General features: G+C 37.9%; 1 protein-coding gene across 3 annotated transcripts in view; it reads left to right on the top strand.

The window, feature by feature from the left end:
• The window catches only part of LOC134213553 (elongation of very long chain fatty acids protein AAEL008004), a 99,594-nt gene that overhangs the window by 42,951 nt on the left and 31,691 nt on the right, over positions 1–24,952 (top strand). Inside the window, exon 2 of one of the 3 annotated variants that reach the window (XM_062692702.1) lies at positions 13,547–13,753. The exons of 1 other annotated variant lie outside the window; for it this stretch is intronic. The gene's annotated coding sequence lies outside the window, so the exon portion shown is untranslated. Of the gene's footprint in view, positions 1–13,527; positions 13,754–24,952 lie in introns of those variants that run through there. One more of the 3 variants, XM_062692703.1, reaches the window with a different exon arrangement.

The following is a 24,952-nucleotide window of genomic DNA, read 5'->3' as shown; positions in this document are numbered from 1 at the left end:
ATTATTCCGAGTTTTGATTTTGGTGAGCAGGTATCTGGCACCCCCAATCCTACCCACTATGTTTGACAATAGCCAACATCTTTGTGTTTCCCATTGTTCTATTGAAATTGGGTTTCCCACTGACAATTCTATTTTGTAAACAAACCACCATTCCGAAGTGATTTTTTCCAAATAGACGTAATTATTTGTAATCATTTTTTAAGAACTCGTGCGAAAGTATGGATGCGGGGTGTATTTCAACAAGAATATTGATGCCTTTAATAAATTTTCATATTTCAATCGGCACCAAGCGCTCTACTTCGCCAAGATATCAAGATATTTAAAATATATTTTCAATGGCAGGTTTCAACGATTATGATTACGCCTTCGTATTAAATTAATCGATGATTTTGATGCTGGCATCAGAAACATGGCCGCTTCTCAGACCCCTGTTGGTGAGTATAGGGCACTACACGGAAACATCTCTTTCTCTTTCTAATTTCTATGCAGCGAGAAAGAGACAAAGCGTGCATCTTTGCGAGAAATTAGTACCCGAGGAAATTAGTACGGACTGCTTTGTCTTTTCCTCGCTGCAAAGAAATTTGAAAACAACAAGGCCAGTAAACGTCAAAATTTATTTGGAACGAAAGAGAAATAGATGTTTCCGTGTAGTGCCCTATACTCACCAAAATCATAACTTATGCCTTATAACTTATTATGGAGAAGTGATGGGAAATGTAGAAAAATATCATGAATTGTTATTACTAACTTGCTTATAACTTTTTTTAAAGTAATTTACTATTCGAATATTCGGATTGCCATGTGATGCCTAAAGGATCCTAGAGCTTTGTCAAACAGATCATTATACTAAAATATAAAGTGTAAGGAATGGAAGCCAAATTAGAAAAATGTCACGGAATGTCATGACATTAGTGTCATTTGAAAATTACTCGGCTCTCACGTCGTCAATTTCAAGTTTAGAGCAATGACCTATTAGATACACGATTTTTTAAGGCTAGTTTATTCCTTGCCTTTTTTTTAATTTATATTAATTCCATATAAGAGTCGGACGTAAAATTAATAAAACAAACAAACAAAAGGTAATGATGATGATACTGGGAGAACGGTCAAAAGTCAATCGACCGAAAGCTACTTCGTCAAAAAACATATTAGGCCGAAAGTTATCTAGTCGTACACTCTAACTTTCATCTACTCAGTGACTGAGTTAAATTGTAGTGCCCTCTCTTTCTTTCCCACGGAAATTTCACTCTTCATTCCTCACTTCTCATTTATTTTCATTTCACTTCGCACTGAGATATGCAGAATGAAAAGAGTAAAGTAAGATGTCTAACTTCTCACCGCTCATTTTGCACTTCGCATTTCTCACCTTTCACCTCTCCTCACGCTGTGAAAAGTTTAGTGAGAAGTGCGAAGTGATACACTTTCCACTACTCACTTTTCGTTGTGAAAAGTAATAAGTGCGATCTGATAAGTGAGGAGTGAGAAATGAGAAATAAGCAGTGAAACGTTTTAATTTTCACTTCTCAATCTTCATTCATTTCTCACTTCTCGCTGTGAAAAGTGAGGAATGAGGAGTGAGAAGAGAGATTTCTTATTTCTCACTTTTCACACTTCATTTCTCACTTTTCACTTCTCACTCATCATTTCTAACTTCTCACCGTGAAAAGTAGAAAGTGCAATCTGAGAAGTGAGAAATTAAATGAGAAGTGAAACGTTTTACTTTCCACTTCTCACTCTTCATTCTTCCTACTTCTAACTTATCACTGTGAAAAGTGAGGAAATAGGAGTGAGAAGTCATACTTCTTTTATCTTAATTTTCACTTATTAGTTCTCATTTTTCACTTCTAACGCATAATTTCTGACATCTCACTTTTCACTGCGGAAAGCATGAAGTGCGAAATGAAAAGAAAGAATCAATAAGTGATGAATGAAAGGTCTCACTTCTTACTTCCCATTTTGAAAACTGAGAAAAGAGAAATGAAAAGTGACAATTGTGGAGTAAGAAGTGAAAAATGAGCATGAGTACTAAGAATTGAGATCTACCACTTTTCAAAACAGCTGGATATGGGAAACACACTTCTTCTTCTTCTTTCATGGCCCTACATTACAACTGGAAGATGGCCTGCTTTTCAACTTAGTCCACTGAAATCTGTTTTTACATGATTTTTTCTATACAAGTTTATTTTACACGATTATTTTTACACGATTTTCTCGAAATTGCACGATTTGAATTTGCTCGATTTTCTCGATGATACACGATTTTTATTTGCACGATTTTCACAAAGTTACGCGATTTTCAAAAAGTATTGTTTTTGTACCCTATCAGATTGTAAAAAAGAGGTATAAAGTATAGAATACGTTTATGGCTTATGTTCATGGTCATCCAAAAAACCCTGAAGTCGGGCCTTAAGGTCTACACGCGTAAAAAGATTGTCTACACGTGTAACCAGAGATATATTGATTAGTTTCAACTATAGAACATTTCCATTGTGGTACACAGAATACAATGTGTTTTGGAGATGTGGGTATGATCATCCAAGAATTACCTGAAGTCAGCCCTGCACGCGTAAGCGGAGATTTATAATCCATTTTCAAATGTGGAACATGCCTTTTGTTGTAGCATAAATAAATTGCGTACATGACACGTGGGTATGGTCATCCAAGAATCCTCTTAAGTCAGGCCCTAAATTCTACACGCGTAACCAGAGCTATTGACCAGTTTCAAATATGGAACATGCCCTTTGTGGTACACAGAATAGAGTGCGTTCATGACATGTGGACCTGGTATTCCAAGAATTCCCTGAAGTCAAACCTTGAGTCCTACTTGCATCACCAGAGATCTTTTGATCAATTTTAAATATGGAACGTGTCCTTTGTGGTACACGTAATAAAATGCGTTCATGCCATACAGTCTATTAGTCTATTTTTATACAAACAAATCAAAATTGCCGAGCTGTATCTTTGTCGTTTTTCTATGGATTATTTGGACGTTTTCAGAACAACTGAAGATAATAACAGTAGGTGTGTAGACCCTAAGGTCGTACTTCAGGGATTTCTCGGATGACTTTTATGCAAGTAGACCTTAACGCATTACTACATTAAATTCTTGGATAAGTGGAGCAGTAGATCATAATTGGCAGAAGACCCTGTGCATCATTTTTTCGTAACTTCTAAAAATATGCATTTTATTTTTACACGATTTGTCGAAAAAACGCAATAGTTTTACACAATTTCTCAAAAATACAGGATTTTTTCAAACGATTTTCTTTTTGCACGCACGCGTCAATCGTGTAAAAAACCGGACCGAGAATCGAATTCGCTATCTCCGGAATGGCAATCATACTTCTTTTTCTCTCGCAAGGCTACTGGAGACCCCACATCCCCCCACATGCCTGAATTGAAAGAAGGAATCATATCCTCTCTTTTGCTTTCTGCCAAGCAAATGCATCCCTTGCCTTAATGAAGCAATTGAAAGAAGAAATCAAAGTGATTTTGATAAAGTTTTTGAAAACAAAAGGAGTCATAATCATCCTTTGCCATATGCTGGTAAAATGCATCGCAGAAGGAATCGCACAGAACAAACCGTGTTTAAAAAACAAGCTTCTATCTCCTGAAGAATTTGCTGCATTGAATTGTATTGCCTTTTTCGTCTAAAAAATGTTTTCGTTTTTTGTTTCATGTCAAAGGCGATCTTGTTTCTGACGCAAGGGAAAAAATGATAAGTGAAAAAACCAGACATAACAATCAGCTACTATAATGATAAATTACATTTTTTGCATTTGTTTCAAAATTGTTGTTTACACAATTATTATGCCAAATGTTTATTATGTTGACCGACCATTATGTCAAACGACCGTTATGCCGAACGGCGTTATGCCCAACGACTTCATGCCAAATGACCTACCACCTTAAACAACAATTGTAAATAAGTTGTGAATAAAACTATTAGCAAACCAGTCTCAGGAGTCCTGTGACAGGACATTGAAATGACATTTTCCATCACTGCTCCAAAGAAGACAAAACTATGCCAGCATTTCCTTCATTGGGGTGCACAAATTGTGAAATATAAACCACATGATCCTATTATGCAATTAAGACTACAACTCTTTTCAAGATGATGATGTTTGTCCTTAGTTTGTGTATGTTCTCTTCATTATTCCTTCGTAACTTTTTGAATGTCTTTCAAGTACCAAAAATTTCAAAATGCCGAACGAGTCATGTGGCCGAAAATATCATTTGGTGGAACGTATCATACAACCGTAATGTCACTTGGCCGCACAATAGTGAATATTAAAGGTTTGAAGTCCAGACCGCATCGTGCTTTCGTGCTGTGCGGTTCTTTCTCTCTTTGCGGAAGGAAGTTTTTAATACTACCCGAAGCTAATTTAATTTCAACGGTGCTTCTTAGCGCTATTTGTACCCACTGATCCCGTTACGATCTTTGCAAGGACCCGTGCCTTCGTTTTACGTTGGACCCGTTTGCGGAAGTAAAATTCCGACAAGCGGTGGTAATCCTGCAGGGACACCGTTCTGGGAAAAAACCTCTTAGAAGGTCACGTCTCCACGCTCAGCAATGAGTATTAATAAAAACAAGAGGAAGGGGGAGTCTTTGAATTCTCCACTTCCTTCTAAGAAACAAGGTTTCAAGACCGTCCTGCCAAAGCGCGGAAAAAATAGAAGGAAGCTGGAGAATTCAGATATTCCTTCAAACTCTAATGTCGGAAATAATTTTGAGCAATCAGTTCGATTTGATTAATGATGATATTGAGCAAATCGAATCTAGCCCAGGTGATTCGATTCATGCGAAAAAGCAAAGGATTCCGCCGATTGTGGTATCTGTTGCCGAGTTTTCTGGCTTTAGGAATGAGATTTTGAGTAACCTTCAGGGGATCAAGGTTTCATTTCAGATTGCTAGGAAGGGTGACTGCCGCGTTTTGCCGGGATCCTTTGACGATCGCAAACGTCTTCTTCAGTATTTAACTGAGAAGCGCCATAAATTCTTCACATACGACGACAAAACTGAGCGATTGTTCAAAGTCGTCTTGAAAGGTCTCCCCACTGATGACAAATCACTGGATGAGATTAAAATTGAAATTTCTCAATTACTTGGATTTTCACCAGTCCAAGTAATTAAGATGAAAAAGAAATCCCACTCTGGTACTTCCCAGAGGGCATTTCTCAAGAATTTTATTTAGTTCATTTTAACAAAAGTGAACTAAATAATATGAAAAGTTTGGAAAAGGCCTGTATTATGTCTCATGTCCGTGTTACATGGGAACATTTCCGCAGGCCTGGGGGAAATTTCCAAAACCCCACCCAGTGCCGTAAGTGCCAAAAGTGGGGTCATGGAACCAAACATTGTCACATGGATGCTAAATGCATGATTTGTGGTGGAACCTCTCACGCCAAGGACGCATGTGCCGTGAGAGAAGATTCCAATAAATTTAAATGTGCAAACTGTGGGGGCAATCATAAATCCAATTTCTGGGAATGCCCTTCACGCAAAAAAGTTTTGAATTCCCGTGCAAAATTGATGACGGGAAATTCCAATCGGATCCCAGATTCGACGGGTAGAAATTTTTCAAACGCTCAAATTTCGAAACCGGTTACCGGTCGAGCAATTCATACCCACCACAATTCACAAACAAATTTTGCCGCTCGTCAACGGGTAGCAAGCACTTCAGTAAATTCCAATTTTTCGAATGTACCTACGTATGCAAACATCGCTGCTGGTAGACAAAATTTCTCTTCTCAAAATGAGGTTTATACCCATGTCCCAACAGAAAATAACGGTCATGTTGCCGATTCAGGTAGCATGACTGCTTCCGATTTTGATTTTTTAACTGAACAATTGCATCACATGATTGATGCAATGTTCAAAGCAAATACCATTCCTGAAGCTGTTCAGGTTGGTATAAAGTACACACAAACAATTGTTATCGGACTCCGTTTCAATGGATCCAAATAATTGTGTGAAAGTTCTAAATTGGAATGCCCGCTCTCTAAAGGGTAAGGAAGATGAATTATTCAACTTCCTTTCAGTTCATAATGTGCATATTGCCATTATAACTGAAACGTATTTAAAACCAGGACTCTCCATTAAAAGAGATCCAAACTATTTTATCTACAGAAATGATCGTCTTGACAGCGCCTGTGGTGGGGTCGCCATTGTCATTAATAGACGTATCAAACATAAATTATTTTCTTCATTTGAAACCAAAGTTTTTGAAACCTTGGGAGTTTCTGTTGAAACAAATTTTGGACAATTTTCCTTCATTGCAGCCTACTTGCCTTTTCAATGCAATGGGCAGCAAAAGAATTTGTTGAAAGCTGATCTTCAAATTCTGACTCGCAACAAATCAAAATTCTTCGTAATTGGTGACTTCAATGCCAAACACCGTTCATGGAATAATGCTCAAAGCAATTCCAATGGTAAAATTTTATTTGAAGATTGTTCTGCAGGATATTATACTATTCAATATCCCAATGGACCTACTTGTTTTTCTTCCAGTCGAAATCCTTCTACAATTGATTTAGTTTTAACGGATTCAAGTCAGCTGTGTGGCCAATTGGTAACTCATGCTGACTTTGACTCTGATCATCTTCCTGTGACATTTGAAATCTCACAAGAAGCCATTTATAATCCAATCAGCTCTACTTTTAATTATCATAGAGCTGATTGGGATTTATATAAAACGTATGTCGATAGGAATTTTGATGTTGATATTCCTCTCGATACCAAAAGTGATATTGATAATGCTCTCGTATCTTTGACAAATTTAATTGTCGAAGCCAGAGGCATTGCAATTCCTAAATGTGAAACTAAATTCAACTCCATTATTATTGACGACGATCTTCAGCTACTGATCCGTCTTAAAAATGTGAGAAGAAGGCAATACCAAAGAACTCGCGATCCCGCGTTGAAAGTTATTTGGCGGGATTTGCAAAATGAAATTAAAAAACGTTTCGCTATTCTGAGAAATACCAACTTTGAGAATAATGTCTCGAAGTTGGATCCCAGTTCGAAACCCTTTTGGAAATTAACGAAAATTCTTAAAAAACCTCAAAAGCCAATTCCAGCGCTTAAAGAGGGAAATCAAATTTTATTAGCAAATGGCGAAAAGGCTCAAACACTTACTAAGCAGTTTGAGAGAGCCCATAATTTAAGTCTAGGTTTTACTAGTCTAATTGAGGATCAGGTTACACGGAGCTTCGAAGACATTCTCAATCAAGGAAATGTTTTGACCCTGCGTTGAGAACGAATTTGGATGAAGTGAGATCTACTACTAGAAAATATAAAAATATGAAAGCCCAGGTGATGATGGTATTTTCTACATACTTATCAAAAACTTCCTGAGAGCTCTTTATCCTTTTTGGTTAATTTATTTAACAAATGTTTTCAATTGGCATACTTCCCAGATAAATGGAAAAACGCCAAAGTTGTTCCAATTTTGAAGCCGGACAAAAATCCAGCTGAGGCTTCTAGTTATCGCCCAATCAGTTTGCTTTCTTCAATAAGCAAACTGTTTGAAAAGATTATTTTAAATAGAATGATGGTTCATATTAATGACAATTCTATTTTTGCTGATGAACAATTTGGTTTTCGCCATGGGCATTCAACCACCCATCAGTTATTAAGAGTAACGAATTTAATTCGGCCCAACAATTCTGAAGGATATTCGACTGGAATTGCTCTTCTTGATATAGAGAAAGCATTTGACAGTGTTTGGCATGAAGGTTTGATTGTAAAATTGATGAATTTTAATTTTCCTCTGTACATCATTAAACTGATCCAAAATTATTTATCAGATCGCTCACTGCAGGTAAACTATCAGAATTCTAAATCTGATAGATTACCTGTAAGGGCTGGTGTCCCCCAAGGCAGCATACTGGGGCCCATATTGTATAACATTTAACTTTCTGACTTACCTGATTTACCAGCAGGGTGTCAAAATCTTTGTTTGCAGATGACACAGGTCTCTCAGCCAAAGGGCGAAGCCTTCGTGTCATTTGTAGTAGATTGCAAAAAAGTTTGGATATTTTCTCCACTTACTTGCAAAAATGGAAAATTTCCCCGAATGCTTCCAAAACTCAGCTTATAATTTTCCCACATAAGCCGAGAGCTTCTTATTTGAAACCTTCTAGCAGACATATTGTCACTATGAATGGGGTTCCAATTAATTGGTCTAGCGAAGCTAAATATTTAGGACTTCTGCTAGATCAAAATTAATTTTTAAAAAACACATTGAAGGCCTTCAAGCCAAATGTAACAAATATATTAAGTGTCTATATCCACTTATAAACAGAAAATCAAAACTTTGTCTTAAGAACAAACTTTTGATTTACAAACAAATTTTAGACCTGCCATGTTGTATGCTGTGCCAATATGGACTAGTTGCTGCAATACCAGAAAGAAGGCACTCCAGAGGATTCAAAATAAAATTTTGAAAATGATTCTGAAGTTGCCTCCGTGGTATAGTACCAATGAACTTCATAGAATTTCTAATATTGAGACATTGCAACAAATGTCCAACAAAATAATTTCAATTTTAGACAAAAATCGTTGCAATCTTCTATTGCAACGATTAGCTCCTTGTATCCTTAGTATAAAATAGGTTAAGTTTAGTTTAAGTTGAAAAGATTGTAATTCCTACATGGTTCAATTCAACCAGAGGAAAAATTCTGCCAGAGGCAATTGAAATGTATTAATAATAACTAAAAAGTAACATAGCAAATAAGGATGATAGTGTTAAGAAAACACGGAACACCTAGTCTAAGAGATGAATGCATGTATTAGATAATTAGCAAATAAATTTAGTTAAAAAAAAAAAAAAAAAAAAAAAAAAAAAGGTTTGAAGTGATTAATGATCGTTAAGAAGTGAGAAATGATAAATCAGAAGTGAAAAGTGTGAAGTCTCACTTTTACCTTCTCACTCCATATTTCTGATTTCTCATTTCTTACTCTTGATTTCTCGCTTCTCATTACAAAAAGTAAGTGAAGGGAGAAGTGTGAAGTAAAAATGAGAAGTAAGAAGTGATGTATAAGAAGTGAAACGTCTCACTTCTCATTTTTCTTTTCTCACTACTCATTTTTTCGTTTCACGTTGCACATCTCACAGATCACAATGAGTCTTGAGAAATTCAGAATGAGAAGGATAAAATTAGATGTCACACTTATCACTGCTCATTTAACGCTACGCATGTCTCAACTTTCACCTCACCTCACACTGTGAAAAGTGTAGTGAGAAGTGCTTAGTGAATTAATTCACTTCTCGCTCCTTATTTCTCTCTTCTCACTTTTCATTGCGGAAAGCGAAAGAAGTGCGAAGTGAAACGTATCACAGTAAGAAATGAGAAATAATAAGTAAAAATGAAGCATAAGTAGTGATAAGTGAGACATCTTACTCTCACTCCTCATTTCTCACTTTGCACTTCTCTTTACGCATTTTTCACTTTTCACAACAGCTGGATCTGGGAAACACACAATGTTTGTATATCGGTGACGTTTCTCCTTCCTTCCACTGCTTGTGGCAAGCTAAGTCTCAGTATGAAGTGAGCGTCACTCAAACTGCTCGCTCTAATGCCTCTAAGTTAGTCTTGGGTCCACTTCACCATTTCGATACTGTAAGTCAACAAGGCCACGGTAAACGTGTGTATGGCCTTCATCTTGTTGCCGCTACTCTTCAAAATATTATTAACACGAAGCAAGATTTTTTTCCTGCTGCTCTTTTCTAATCATCATTATCATCACTGAGACTTCACACCCGCACGAAAAAAGCTTTATTATAGGGGTCGTTCAGGAACAGTTTAAAGTGCGACTCCTCTATATCAGGCTCAAAATAGTCATTTCTGAAAAGATTGGCAAATATCGAGCTTCGGTAATTTTAGGTTGAGTAATTGATTAAAAATAGTCGCCATACTCGATACGCTTCCTGAAGTGAATTGCTACAAAAAGTAATTCAGCAACGGAGATTCCCATTCGCAGAAGACAATGTCATGTTTTGTTTTTGTCATGATGGACTCCAATAGGCCCAGTACACAGTGGCGGGCCCTCATACAAATCCAGGACAAAACCTGAGATTGCGTTCAAAACTTCACCACAGAGTCATTTTGAAACTTTGAATTCATTTTTCAGTTAAAATGGTTATCCAACATACTTTATGTTATCCAAGGGCTTCCGCAAACCCAAACTCTAGGATCTAGAACAAAGACAGCGTTCTCATTCTAACATTGCGCCAGTCAATTTCCCGATTTTGCAGTTGCTATGCGCAATTCATCACACTAACCACCGGAAAGTAGACAAAAAAATAGATTTTAATGCATAATACCAGATCTTTTCGAATCTTTCCCAAAACAGTTGAGCCAAATTTCATTTTCCCATACATATTTGTTCGGGAGACACTTTACGGAATGAACTTCAACAAGACACCAAAAATTTAATTTACAAATTACAATCAAAAAATTTTGGAACTAGCTCATCCAATATACATGTTAAATTTAAAAAAATATGGGCTTCACGAAAATCACGCCACTGTGCAGTGGGTCGAAAATCTTCGCAAGGTTCTTCTACATGAAATCGAAGGTTGTCGGCCTCTGGATTCCATAATGGGCCGAGCGTGAAGATCATCTGCTTATTCTACAGATCGTGGAGTAGCTGGAGGGCCAGATCTTCTGGCGGAACATCATGGAGGTCTTCAGCAGCATTCAACGCCCGTTTTGTTCAGCGTGAATCTAGCCGAACGGAGCATGGCAACGAACGGGTCGGACATCTGCAATATTGGAGACGCAGGGTACGCTCACCCTACTTTTAGAAATAATAAATAGATCCACAATAAGGCCGATGAAATGAGTATATGATGAGAAAGAGAAATATTTATTAAAAACCACACTATAAAAATTGGAACAAAAATCAGTGCGCCTCATCAGACCCAATTGAGCTTTAGCCACTGGCTTCTTTTATACAACATCAGCTTTTAGAATAACGGAAATCTAGCTGCCAAAATGTGCCTATAAGGTTGTTATTTAATCAAGAAATTAACCTATTTTTTTTTTAATAATACCGTTCTATTTGACTGACATTCCATTCAGAAAGACCATATTATCTGGAAACGATCGTATATTAGCGCCATTTTTTATTTTGTGATATAAAACGTGTTGATATGTTGTATATTTATTTTAAAAATACTGAAAATTGATTTTTATATGAGTTTTGGACAGCAGTATCGAAAAACAACGATTCAACCTTTAAAATTAGGAAGAAAACATACAATATCTTTAGCAAAATTTCTCAAAACACAATATTCTAAAACATTGTCAAAAACCCGAACAAAAAAAAATTTGCGGAAAAATTTTTTTTTTTGCTCGGGTGTCGCATTAAAACATAATAGTGGATTTCACGCTCTAGATTTTGTCGGGCAGCTTTTTGAACACATTCTATGAACAAATCATGTATCTAAATCTGTATTAAACGCCACAATGAGGTTTTGACAGTCTTTTTTCTGAGTTGTTCCAATGTGCGACTGCTGCTGTGGGAATGCGTCGTGTCCGAACTCTCGGGTACATGAAACAGAGGTCTTGCTGAAGAACAATTCTAACAAGAAGTACCTATTTCGTTCAAGGAATAGTTGGCCAAGGTCTTGCATGACGTGTCAAAAAGTACCCTGACCTTCGTATTTCTGCTGGATTCTTCAAAGATAATGTGGTGCTGAATGTTTGAGTCGTTGACCGGATTTGGTCTCTTTGGTCTTCCTACTACAGGTATCTCTAGGCGTTACGCAAACACGGTCTTTGCACTCGTTCAATTCGGTCGGATCGTATACCTGATGGAGCCCAAACTAAAACTGCATACTCTAGTGCTCCCATACGTTATATTGATTACAATGCCACTACCTAGTCGTGGTGGAAAGTTGATTGTGAGCGAGTGAACGTCATTGTTTTACATTAGCCAGCGTTGACACTCATTCCGTTCGCATGGCACCACATGTTCAGATTGTCCAAGTCGCGCTGTAATATCAAGCAATTCAAATGCGGGAGAACGGTTTGGAAAATTTTCAAGTTGTCCGCGTACAGCAACTGATCCGATTCGATCAGTAAACACAAATCGTGTATGAACAGCACCAACAGGAGAGATCCAAGCTGGCTACTTTGAAGAACACCAGATGTAATACTAAATCGCGCTGACGGATAGCCATGATCTTTAACAAATGCAAGCCGAAACGTCAAGTATGATCGTTGCCAGGCAGTTATCCAGGCCGGAAGTCCCATTTTCCGCAGCTTCGCCAGCATCAGGTCATGTGGCACCTTATCGAAAACAAGATCGATTTAAATCTGATGTACGGATAAAAAAGAGCTTACAGCTAACAGGACAACACATTCAAGAACTCTCGACAAACAGCTTAGTATTGAAATACCGCAATAGTTCTCGGCATTGTGTAAGCCTCCAGTCTTATGATTTGGTATAATTTTTGCACCCTCCATAGTTCGGGGAATTCTCCGCTACACAAGGTTAAAGATAATTGATGGAAGCGGTGCAAGAGCTTCAACGCAAAGTGGTTATAAGCCGCTAACAAGTTTCATCGACTGAGACAGTAATAATAGGGAGATTTATGCTATATTCGATTATTCTGTCAAGTACTCCATCAGCGACTGACGGTGAAGCGTGATTATAAACGCTTTTGCAAAATTCTGCCAGTAGATTTGCAGATTCCTCCGGAGATTGGGCAACATAATTAGTCTGCCAACCGAATCACCCACAAACAAATAACAGAGCAAAACAATTCCAAAAAAAATGAAAAAAGTAAACATTTACATATATTATTTGTAACATTCACATTGTAGCAGATCATGATCAAGGTAGCTGGATTGCTTATTTGTCACTTCTCACATAATATGTAAAAGCATAAATTTCAAATTGGTGTAAGCTTGTAGTTGATGATTGTGGGAACCCTGAGATGCCAAGCACCAATGTCCCAGTTGCATAATATAATGTCTGTATAATAAGGAAGAAGATCACGAACTACATAAGCGGATATAAAATGATTCTATGAGAATAGAAAACAGCATTAAGCCACTATATCTGATGGTTATTGCACTTTCGATTATATGGTAGAATTTGTGCTGCATAACGTATTGGCCACCCTTAGAACGCACACAAACTGAGACACCAAAAAATCTAACTTTGTTCAGGTGCTAATTATAGCCACTGTGGCTGGGTGGTTCCAGTCAAGAATACGTCGCGTCCCGCCTCGAGGCAACGTCCGGTGTGCATGTAAGTGATTCAGCAAAATCGTTGCCCTGCATGTTCGCTCCCTGCCAAAATTGTCACATGAGATCGCAGACGGTAGTAGTTTTCGAGACCGTTCGGCGAGAAGTTTGGCTACCGCGAGAATAGTTCTGCAACCGTGATGGTTGAGTTTGTTTTAGAAGTTAGAACGGATATGTTATTTCCCATCAGAATGTGATTAGATCCCACAACTTTTTGCTGTTACTTAAGATTTGTTTTTTTTTTCTTCGAAATTTAATGATGATGATCTTGATCGTGAGATAGATGACCTACATGCGAGTTAAACACATCAATTTAGAAGAAGATTTGAAAAAAGTTTCCGTATCCATTACATAACTACGCAGTTGGGAAGAATGACTTGATTTCGGAACTTTGTCGAATAAGTTTCGTTAATCATAACGGCGGAACGATGTGACGTGCTGATAGTCACTTGAGTCAACTTATGTTCTGTGCAGATCGTCCAAAACGATGGTAAGTTAATTATTATTTCATAATTTACTCTGACCAGTATTTTTTGGAAATTAATTTAATTACGTATTTATCCTTACTTTTGAATTAATAAATTAAAAAAAACAATGACAGCAAATAAAGTTTCGACGTTTCCTCTCTCCTATAAATCAAAGCATTTAACACGCTTATTACCAAGCGCAAAATATCGAACAGCACGTGTTCCCCATGTTGCGCACGAAGCACTATCCAATGATGTTTATGGTAATTATAGCACTCTATGGAGCTAATATACGGTTAATTATGGAACTTGTTGTAATCTCCACCAAACCCATCAGTCTCTTCAATTTGTACCGGGAAGTAAAGCCGCTGTTTGTATTTATGCATTCCAATATTGTACCTCAACATTCTGAACAGAAGCGGCTACTTAACCAATGCAGCGCGAACTGAAAGTGTTTTCCATCTGAACAAGTGCTCACAGTGCCAAGCAAACCACCCCAACCCAAGATCGTTCATCATTCACCCATGTCGCACATCGCCGCAAAGCGTGATTCTAGACGAAAATGCTTGCCGCTTCCGTCTACAAATCGACAACAATCGCGCGCACGGCTCGTGATCACGATCGGCCGTTTGTAATCTGATCGACCCTTTGCTCAGTGCGCGAAACGGCCGCAGCCATCGCAAACCGTAGAGATGATATCTTTACGGCGGTGTTAATATGTAGAACCGCTTCTAATCGAATTAGCAGCGGTGGTGGCACGGTGCAACCACTAATAGCGGGGGTGCCGCACTCAGAAGCAACTACCACATCACAACAAACAACAACTCTACGGCAGAGGTGGGGGAATCCGTTTAGCCTTGCGCCAATTTGTGCTATTAGTTACGGAAAATCGCATATCTGCTGAGTGTACATAAAGAGCCGCTTGAATCACTGTGACTGGCAAACCAATCGACGAAGGTCACGTGAGCCATCCGATCCGTAGGAAAACCCGTTACTTGCATGCTGCAGAAAATTGCATAACCTCCTCCACCATCCAGCATCGACGGCGGTGGTGGGTGTGATCAACCGACACTACCGGTTGGGCCTATTCTGGCTTTTCTCGTGCGTTACGCTGTACAGAAAGGTTATATTTTCAGATCTTTTATTGTTAAATTATTGTTTTTTTTATCGGATATACTTTAGTCTTGCAAAATATTGCTTTGCGACTACAATCGACATGAAGGAATAATTCCGACGTACAGAGATGCATCCTGAATAGAACATGAGCCAAGAGCGCGCCTTGATGTTCTTAGTTTTGAACTCTGAACACAGTTCAGTGTGCACTGGGTTGGTATGCAAGCAAAACGATCGTGGTAACTAAGATTCCTTAGATTTGGAACTATGCAAAAACATATGAGCATGCTTGATTTCTATCCGTTAGATGCCCACGTGTTCCGTTACTGGCCGAAAAATGTGTAGCATGCCGTCGCTTGAATTTGTTTTCCTAGGATACAAGTTGCTAAGTTAGGTCAGTGCTCTGGAACAGTGTGCAGTGTTCAGAACGTTTTGAACACGAACACGCGTTCTCGTGTTCAGATGCATTTCTGCCGACGTATTTATGCATTTCACAAAACCCTTCGAAATGCTAGGAAAAGCTGTTACTGGAGACCGATAATCAGTCTTCAAGGTGCAACATGTGTGAGATGTTCACGTAAGTTTATGCACCCAATCAAACATTGCTTGCTATGTTTGAACTTGCACATATCAATCTGAACACGAGCCTGAACTCCGATACACCCAGGCGCAATGTACAATGTTCAAACATCGAGTTCAAACTTGGGTTCAAACATGTGCGCTTGCACACGAGAATGCTATGCTTGGATAAATGAACGGGTTGCTAGGGAAACTATTGTTGATTCTTCACGTTTCCCAGCCTTGTTATTCATATCTCGAATAAGAGAATTTAACCAAACTTCAATGAAGGTATGATTGAAAAATTGAAACATGTTGTGCACATTTTTTGCACTTGCATAACGAAGTGTTTATAGAGGTGAGGTCTTGATTCAGGCCTTTGATTCGCGACGCCTTAGGTTCGAATCTGCTCTGAGCGAAGCTTTTTGTTCCATTTGCGAGGTTCCATTTCGAGGCAATTCTTCTTACGATTTCGGGATTCTGCAACCACCAAAAAACTGATTAGTTCATATTTCTAAAATTTTGGGACAATATTTTTCTGACACGTTTATAAGGGGATAATTTATTCTACTTACTTCGCGGTGGTACTTGATAAACATACCGAGAATCTGAAGCGAAGTTCTGGATTGCATAGAGATTTCTTTATTCCAGGGAGAGAGCGGTTTCGTATTTTTTGAAGAACCTTATGATCAACGGGGCTTTAATTCCAGTTTCGTATTTTTTTAGAATGTAACAATTGAAGATTTTATCTTTTATGAGAGCCATGTAGTAGGACATGTAGTAGGACATGTTATAGGACTTTTATGTTTAAGGATTTGTGGGCTCATTTCTGACCTGGAGCTCCATCGTTTGTGAATTTTCTTTGTATTGTATAATGTCATCGGCGTATTATTTATACAAATTAAAATACATTATGAACAGACCCCTACTATCTTTTTGAATTTCTATCAATTTGAATTTTTGTTTAACAACCAGTTCTTCAAACTCCCCCACTAAAAGTGCGTCTTTGAACTTTTTGGAATCAACATCTATATTTTATTCACGACATGTAAATCCCATCGTATCTAACAAAACAAAATGCATGCTTGCATATGTAATTTACCTCGTTTAGAAACTAAACACAAGGATACTTTAAATAATCATTACATTGGAGGCTTCCGGGTGTCTAAAGGGGCAAATATACATAATATTCAGTTGTTATGAACATTAAGAATAATATCTGAAGATTTTATGCAAAATGTTGAATAAAACAATTGTTGTGATATTGAGATATCGGACCAAGCGCATACTGTGGGTAGGCGGTTAAGTATCTTATTCAGTTTTTCCATCAGTTTTCGACAAGGGCTGAAAAGTGCCATTTATAAAACTGAAACTATTCATGTGCCATTTCTAAAAAAATCCAAAGACAAGGATTCAAACACTAGTGCTCTGAGTGAACGCCAAACAAGTTACCACTAGGCCATCACCGCTACTCAAGAAGAGAAACCACTTTACCAATATGAACAGATGAACAGCATGCTGTGTATAAACTGATGTTTAAACTTCCATGTTCAAACCCGTGTGTTTGAACTTGGGCGCACACTCGTGTTCAAACTGGGTGCGATTTCGGTTCGGTTTATGATGAACTCGGTTTGGATCTAGTATGCATGTTTGAGTGCGAACTTGCACACGAGAAAACTGCACTTGTTTAAACGCGGTTCATGTTTTCGTGAAGACTGCGGCGATAATACTTTTGTATCTTCACAGCTGTAGGCACCTCTTTCGAAGTGAATCTAGTCAGAATCTAATTATTTTAAGAATTCTAAAACAAAAATCTCCCAGAAAAAAGGCAGCAAAAGCTTATATTATTTTTCTATATTTGTAAGTCATCGATGACTTGTTTTGCTATTTGAACACTGTATACACTTCCGTTTATGAACAAAAATCACAGGAAGTGTTAGTTAATTGAAAAGTGGCTGAAACTGTGTGCCGATCCGAAAATCGATAGCGCCGGCGTTTTCGGCCACACGCCGACAACAGGTTTACCTGACAGTGTGAATCAGCATGGCAATTTATTTCTTTACATTTGTTCTTCCTAGAAATTGAGGTGGCTTTCTCGGATTTGTCTTGTTTCTTCTTCTGAGTTTCTTCAAGTAATTTCCTTCCATTAGTTTTCCTGATTCCCGTACAAACCGACGTCCGGCTCTTCAGTCTCTGCAACTTCCTGCAACAAGAAGAAAACTCTTGCAGCTCGGAACTCATTTGAACGAAATCCATTTGGCGGAAAGCTATTTAGTCGTAAGGCATTTGGCCAAAACCCATCTGGCCGTGATTCATTAGACCGAAATGTCATTTGGCCGAAAATGTCGTTCTGCTGAACTGGCCATTCGGCTGAAAAAGTCGTTTGGCCAGAAATGCGGTTTGGCCAGAAAAGCCGTTTGGCTGGAATGACCGTTCAGCAGAACGGGTAATTTGGTCTAAAATGTCGTTTGTATACTGTAGACCTTAAAAAAATCGAAAAATTCTGTGAACTTCTTCAAATTGGAATTGGCGTGGAAAATTATAGACCAGCGACAATTATAGACAATTTTTGACGTTCGTGTTCATTTTTCCAACTTGTGACTTGTACCTCTGCATCCGTATCGAAAGCAAAGACTTATTCTACGTCAATATCATTATTTATTATTTCGACCCGCGGATGCTATACTTCATCGAACATATAATTTTTGTTAGTGGACATTGTTTGCCAGAAAGAGCCAGTTGGGCGAAGATGTCATTTTGCCGAACAGGTCATATGCCACAAATATCATAGGTCATATGCCGTTTGGCCGAAGAATAGTGAATATGGAAAGTGTAAAGACAGATACATATTTCGACCTTAACAGTAAGGTCATCTTCAGTGTCTCGTACTCAAGTTAAATACGTATCTGTCAAAGGTACAATCGAGTGGTGGAATTGAACGAACTCGGCTTATGACAAGTGAGCAATGAGAAGTGGCAAATGATAAGTGAGAAGGGAGATGTCTCGCTTCTCACACCTTATTTGTCACTTCTCACTTCTTACTGTGAAAAGTCATAAGTGCGAAGTGAGAATATAAGAAGTGATAAATGAAAAGTGAGCAGAGAAAACTAAGACGTCTTACTTCTCGTTTTTCCTTTCTCATTCCTCCCCCTTTTCACAGTTTGTGCAAGAAGTGAGACGTCTCACTGTCTCAACTGCTCACTTTGCACAGTGAGAAATGAGAAATGAAGATTGATAAGTTGTGAAATGAGATTTCTCATTTCTCACTCCTTATTTCTTGCTTCTCATTTCTCAATGTAAAAAGTGGGAAGTGAAAAGTGAGAAATGAGAGGCTTACTTCTCACTCTTCATTTTTCACTTCTCACTGTAAAAGTAAAAGGATGAAAAGATTGACGTCTACTTTCTTCCTTCTTATTTCTCACTTCTCATGTCGGTTTCTCACTTTTTATTTCTTACTAGCACACCCGACGAACTTTGTTCCGCCTAAAATTTATTAATTCTCCGATTAGTTCTCGAGTTATGCAAAAATGTATGCTTCATTTGTATGGGTGAGTCTATAAGGTTCAGACAGACAGAAATTCATTTTTATGTATATAGATTTCCTATTTATCAATTATCATTGATCACTTCACGATTTTCATATTCACCATTGTTCCAACAAATGGAATGTTCAAACGACATGTTCAACCGTATGACCTGTTCGTCCAAATTACTCTTTCGAGCAAAACAAATGGTCCTTCGAACTAACCACTCAATTCAGCCAATCGGCATTGTCGGAGCAATGAACTATTCTGCCAAACGATTTTTTCGGTGAAATGACTCGTTCGGCTAAACGATATTTTCGGCTGTATGACATACTCGGCTAAACGACATCGTTCGGCAAAATGACAGGTCTACCAGATGACATGTTCGGCCAAACGACATTTTCGACCGTAATTTTCGACCAAATGACCTTCTCTGCCAAACGACATTTTCGGCCAATCGGCATTTACGGCCAAATGTCCAGTTTGGCCGTATGTCGCCTCAGCTGAATGATATTTTATGGCAAACCATTTTTGGCCTAATAACCATTTCAGCAACCATCATCCCCAGTGTGGGGATGTAATGCCAATAAGAAGAAGAAGAAGAAGAACCATTTCAGCCATATGAAATTCGGTTGGGTGATTTACGCCTAAGGTGTTTTCGGCTAAACGGCATTCGGTCAGATGACTTTCGGCTCAGCGACCCTTCCTCGCTTCTCGTCGGTGAAGCTGCACTTTGAGTTGCAGTGAACTCTCGTTTATTCGATATTGAATGGACCATCGAGTTGGGGGGGAGGTATCGAGATAGGGAACACATTTATTTTTGGCCGAATACCATTTGGTCGTATAGTTAAAATTAGTTTCCTTATTAAGTGAAGTGAGAAATGAAATGTTCGAAGTGAATAGTGAACAACGAAAACTGAGAAATAGGATGTTCGAAGTGAGCACACAGAAGTGAAATGAGCCAATTGAGAAACGGAAATGAATATTGAGTAGTTATGGTGAAAGGTGAAAGTTATTTCATGAAAATCAATGTTGTTTGTGGTATTATTTACGAAAATAAAAAGAAGCACAATTTTTTTTGGGGTGACAAAATTGGGTCGAAAACGTGATAAAATCAGCGGTAGACAAAATCGGGGAGTAACAAAATTGGGTCAACGCTGTACCATCTCGCAATTCACTTCTCTTTCCTCATTTCGCACTTCTCACTACTAACTTCTTCTCTTTTCACACATCTTGCTTCTCACCTCACTCAGCCAACTATTTACTTTTTACTTATCACTATTTATTTCTTAATTCGCAAATCTCGCTTTTTTCTTCACACTTTTCATTATTCACTTTCACTTCTCACTTATAGCTTCTCATACCTCACTTTTAATTTCTCATTTTTCGCTTATCACTTTTCACTTCTTACTTCTTCTTACTTTTCACTTCTCACTACTCACTTCGCACTTCGAATTTCTCACTTCTCATTTCTCACTTCCCACTACTCATTTCTCATTTCTTACTTCGCATTTCTCATTTCTCACTTTTCTTTCCGAATTTCTGACTTCTCACTTCTCATTTCTCACTTCTTTTCTCGAATTTCTCACTTCTCACTATTCATTTCATACTTCTCACTTCGCACGTCTCACTTCTCTTTTCTAATTTTCACTTTTTACTTCTCACTTTTCACTTCTCACTATTCACTCAGCACATCGAATTTATAACTTCTCATTTCTCATTTCCCATTACTCACATTTATACTCACTTCGCACTTCTCACTTCGAATTTCTCATCTGTCATTTCTAACTTTCACATCTCACTTCTATTTATTATTTCAAACTTCTCACTTGTCATTTCTCACTTCCGCTTCAATTATCGTGCATGTAACTGTTTCTGACAACATCGAGTTAGCGAGGTGAAAATGAATTGGAAAACTTTTCCGTCTTAGAGAATATCGGGTAAAAGAGATATCGACTTACGGAGGGAGCGCAGTATGCTAGATTCAAGGGACTTCGAATTTCATCGAGTAAGGGAAAATATCGAGTTACAGAACATAGAGTTGGGGAGAGCTCACTGTAAAAGCATTCGGCCGAAAGTATTTTGGCCTAAGTTCATCAGGTCCAAAGTTGTTTTGCTGACAAATCATTAAGCTGAACAACTGGGCTACAAATGTCATTTGGCTGATAAGAGCAAGTCGTTACAGCGAGTAAACTTGGGCTTGAATGTCGGTCGACCTAACAGATCATTTGACCAAAAAAGTTATTTGCTTAAACAAATTATATGACCAAAAAATGCAGTCGACCTAACAGGTAGTTTGATAAAATTGGCCATTTCAAATTGAGCCAAACATGTTTTTTGATAGAAAAATATTTGGTGGATTTGCTTCAGGATAAAAAGACACCTAACATCACAAATTATGCAAAAGTTACGGAGAGTAGATGTATATCTTAGTTTAAAGTGTGTTGTTATTTGTACTGACGAATGAACAGTGCTGTTAAATAAGCAGTGGGAAATAAAAAGTCAAGAGCGAGTTTGTTAATTTTCTTTTCCCATTTTTCATTTCTCGCTTCTCATAGTTAAATTAAGACTTATATGTGAGAAGATATTGATCAGAAGTAAGAACTGAAAAGATTATTTTAAATAGAATGATGGTTCATATTAATGACAATTCTATTTTTGCTGATGAGCAATTTGGTTTTCGCCATGGGCATTCAACCACTCATCAGTTATTAAGAGTTACGAACTTAATTCGGCTCAACAAATCTGAAGGATATTCGACTGGAGTTGCTCTTCTTGACATAGAGAAAGCATTTGACAGTGTTTGGCATGAAGGTTTGATTGTAAAATTGATGAATTTTAATTTTCCTCTGTACATTATTAAACTGATCCAAAATTATTTATCAGATCGCTCACTGCAGGTAAACTATCAGAATTCTAAATCTGATAGATTACCTGTAAGGGCTGGTGTCCCCCAAGGCAGCATACTGGGGCCCATTTTGTATAACATTTTTACTTCTGACTTACCTGATTTACCACCAGGGTGTCAAAAATCTTTGTTTGCAGATGACACAGGTCTCTCAGCCAAAGGTCGTAGCCTTCGTGTCATTTGTAGTAGATTGCAAAAAAGTTTGGATATTTTCTCCACTTACTTGCAAAAATGGAAAATTTCCCCGAATGCTGCCAAAACTCAGCTTATAATTTTCCCACATAAGCCGAGAGCTTCTTATTTGAAACCTTCTAGCAGACATATTGTCACTATGAATGGGGTTCCAATTAATTGGTCTAGCGAAGCTAATTATTTAGGACTTCTGCTATATCAAAAATTAACTTTTAAAAGTCACATTGAAGGCCTTCAAGCCAAATGTAACAAATATATTAAGTATCTATATCCACTTATAAACAGAAAATCAAAACTTTGTCTTAAGAACAAACTTTTGATTTACAAACACATTTTTAGACCTGCCATGTTGTATGCTGTGCCAATATGGACTAGTTGCTGCAATACCAGAAAGAAGACACTTCAGAGGATTCAAAATAAAATTCTGAAAATGATTCTGAAGTTGCCTCCGTGGTATAGTACCAATGAACTTCATAGAATTTCTAATATTGAGACATTGCAACAAATGTCCAACAAAATAATTTCCAATTTTAGACAAAAATCGTTGCAATCTTCTATTGCAACGATTAACTCCTTGTACCCTTAGTATAAAATAGGTTAAGATTAGTGTGGGGATGTAATGCCAATAAGAAGAAGAAGAAGAAGAAGAAGTAAATTGGTTCAAACGTGAAGAATCATGGGCCAACTGTCTGAAACTTGATTATGCATATGTACAACATGTGATAGATTTAGTTCGGAAAAGGTATTGGAGGGTAACCGCCCCTTCGGTGGGGTTTGATCCCACGACCCCAGTCGTCGTGGGGTCGTGGGATCAAACCCCACCGAAGGGGCGGTTACCCTCCAATACCTTTTCCGAACTAAATCTATCACATGTTGTACATATGCATAATCAAGTTTCAGACATAGTAATTAATTTCCACACCGGGTAGGACGCCTACGTTAAGGAAAATGCCATTTTTATCAATGAAAACCACCATTTCAGCCAGTTTTCATCAGCGCATACTGAAGAACAGCATATCTGCGACTGACTACCGATAACAGATATCTAATTGTCCATTTTATTGCACAGAAATTTGATTTTTAAAAAGCACCCGAAAAAAAATGATTTTGAAACCATGCGGGGTGAGATGCGCCAGTGGATGGGTTAAAACGCGCATGTGCTTATCGTACTGATTTTTCTTTTAATTGCCTACATTAAAGCAATTCACCGAATGTTTCAGCTGTTTCGGTCATACAGAAATGAGCATGGGCGTAATGCCCCACACCGACCTCAAGTTTGAAGGCCCATAAAATCGTTTTAAAACCATTTTTGACGACGATTTCGTGTGGAACATAAAGAACACGAGTAAGCAGCATGGCTCATGGCTCAATTATTAATGTATCAATGTATAACAGCGACAGAAAGACTAAATTCCACCGAGCTAGAATTGCATCAAAACACGCAAAAATCGTTTTTCGAGTTTTTCATGTATAACTAGAGAAAAATCATGAAATATATGTATCCAATGGCAATATTTTTCATTGCTTTATCGTATAGACTATTGAAAATAATCAAAATGGGGATATTTAACCTTATTCAGGGGTGGCGCGTTTTAACCCCTATGGGCGTGCTACCCCCACTTCCCCTACGCTGATCGATGTCACACACCTCCAAAAGTATCGTTGGACATATATCTGGATTTCCTCTGTTTACTGAATCCAGGATCTCTTCACAAATACTTAACGCTAAAATTGTATCTATGATTACCTCCATCCCTCATGCATTTAGCGATAATATTGACTGCCCTTCCTCTTTATTTAAAGCGTACCTGAAGCTGAAACTACTTTAAATGCACACGTGGATGCGTTGCCAACGGGATGGTTCATGCCAGAAATGGAGTCTCTATGAAGCCTAGGGTGGCTCAAATTAGTATGGGAAAAACTTTTTTCAATTTTTTGATGGGCCGGTGCTAAACTCGTTGGAAGTTTATATGCAAAAATGTATGCAGAAACATCCAAAAACAGTGAATTGCAGTTGGACGGCACAACTTACGATGAAGAACTATGATACTCATTCAGAACTTGAAGAATTTAATACAGAATGTTATGAAGAAACCCGCGAGAAGATTAGAGTTTGCCCGACTAAGTCATTAGCATTTCTCTGAAGTGGGGTTTGAGCAAATTTCGTTCCTTTTACCTTTGAAAAGAAATAAATTCACCCCAACAACACTCCCGTAAAATGCTAATATCTTTGCCTAAAAAAACCTCGGCCCATCAAAAAATTTGAAAAAGTGTTTTTTGAGCCACCTCATTGAAGCCACTAGGTTTTATCGCCAAAGAGTTTACGTAATGAACACTTCGTGATGACTGCTACTAGGACTCAATTGGGGATAGGCCAATTCGGTAGGACACTCTGGATGTTGCCCGATATTGACAAAACGATTCTGACTGACATTGTAACCAGTGTTGTCCTACACTCAGGACAAAAAAATTTGCTCTTTGATTTTACTCCATCTGAATGATTTTGTAGTCTTAACCAATAGAGTGATATTTCAATTTTCTAGATGCCATGTCAAACTATAAAAATAATGCACACCAGAGCCACAGGAGCACGCGCGTTGAATATACACTGAAGTGTATTTTGAGTGCGCACGCTTCTGTGGCTATGGCGTGCATTTTTTGACAGTTTGACATGACATCTAGAAAAGTATCCCTATATTAGTTGAACTTACTTAGTTAAGACTATAAAACCGTTTAGATGGAGTAAAATAAGTGAGCAGAATTGTTTGCCCTGAGTGTAGGACAACACTGCGTGTAACTATAAATCTCGCATAACTTTTCAAAAGGTCCTAAGTAACATTTTTTTCATGAATTTATTTGAATAGCGCAATCAACAGAGCAATAAAAGCTATTGATTGCAGTATTCAAATTGATTCATGAAAAATTGT

This window comes from Armigeres subalbatus, chromosome 2 (assembly GCF_024139115.2).
Source record: "Armigeres subalbatus isolate Guangzhou_Male chromosome 2, GZ_Asu_2, whole genome shotgun sequence".
NCBI classification, from domain to species: Eukaryota; Metazoa; Arthropoda; class Insecta; order Diptera; family Culicidae; genus Armigeres; species Armigeres subalbatus.
The sequence above is the reverse complement of the archived record's forward strand: the minus strand, read 5'-3'. Positions and strand labels throughout refer to the sequence as shown.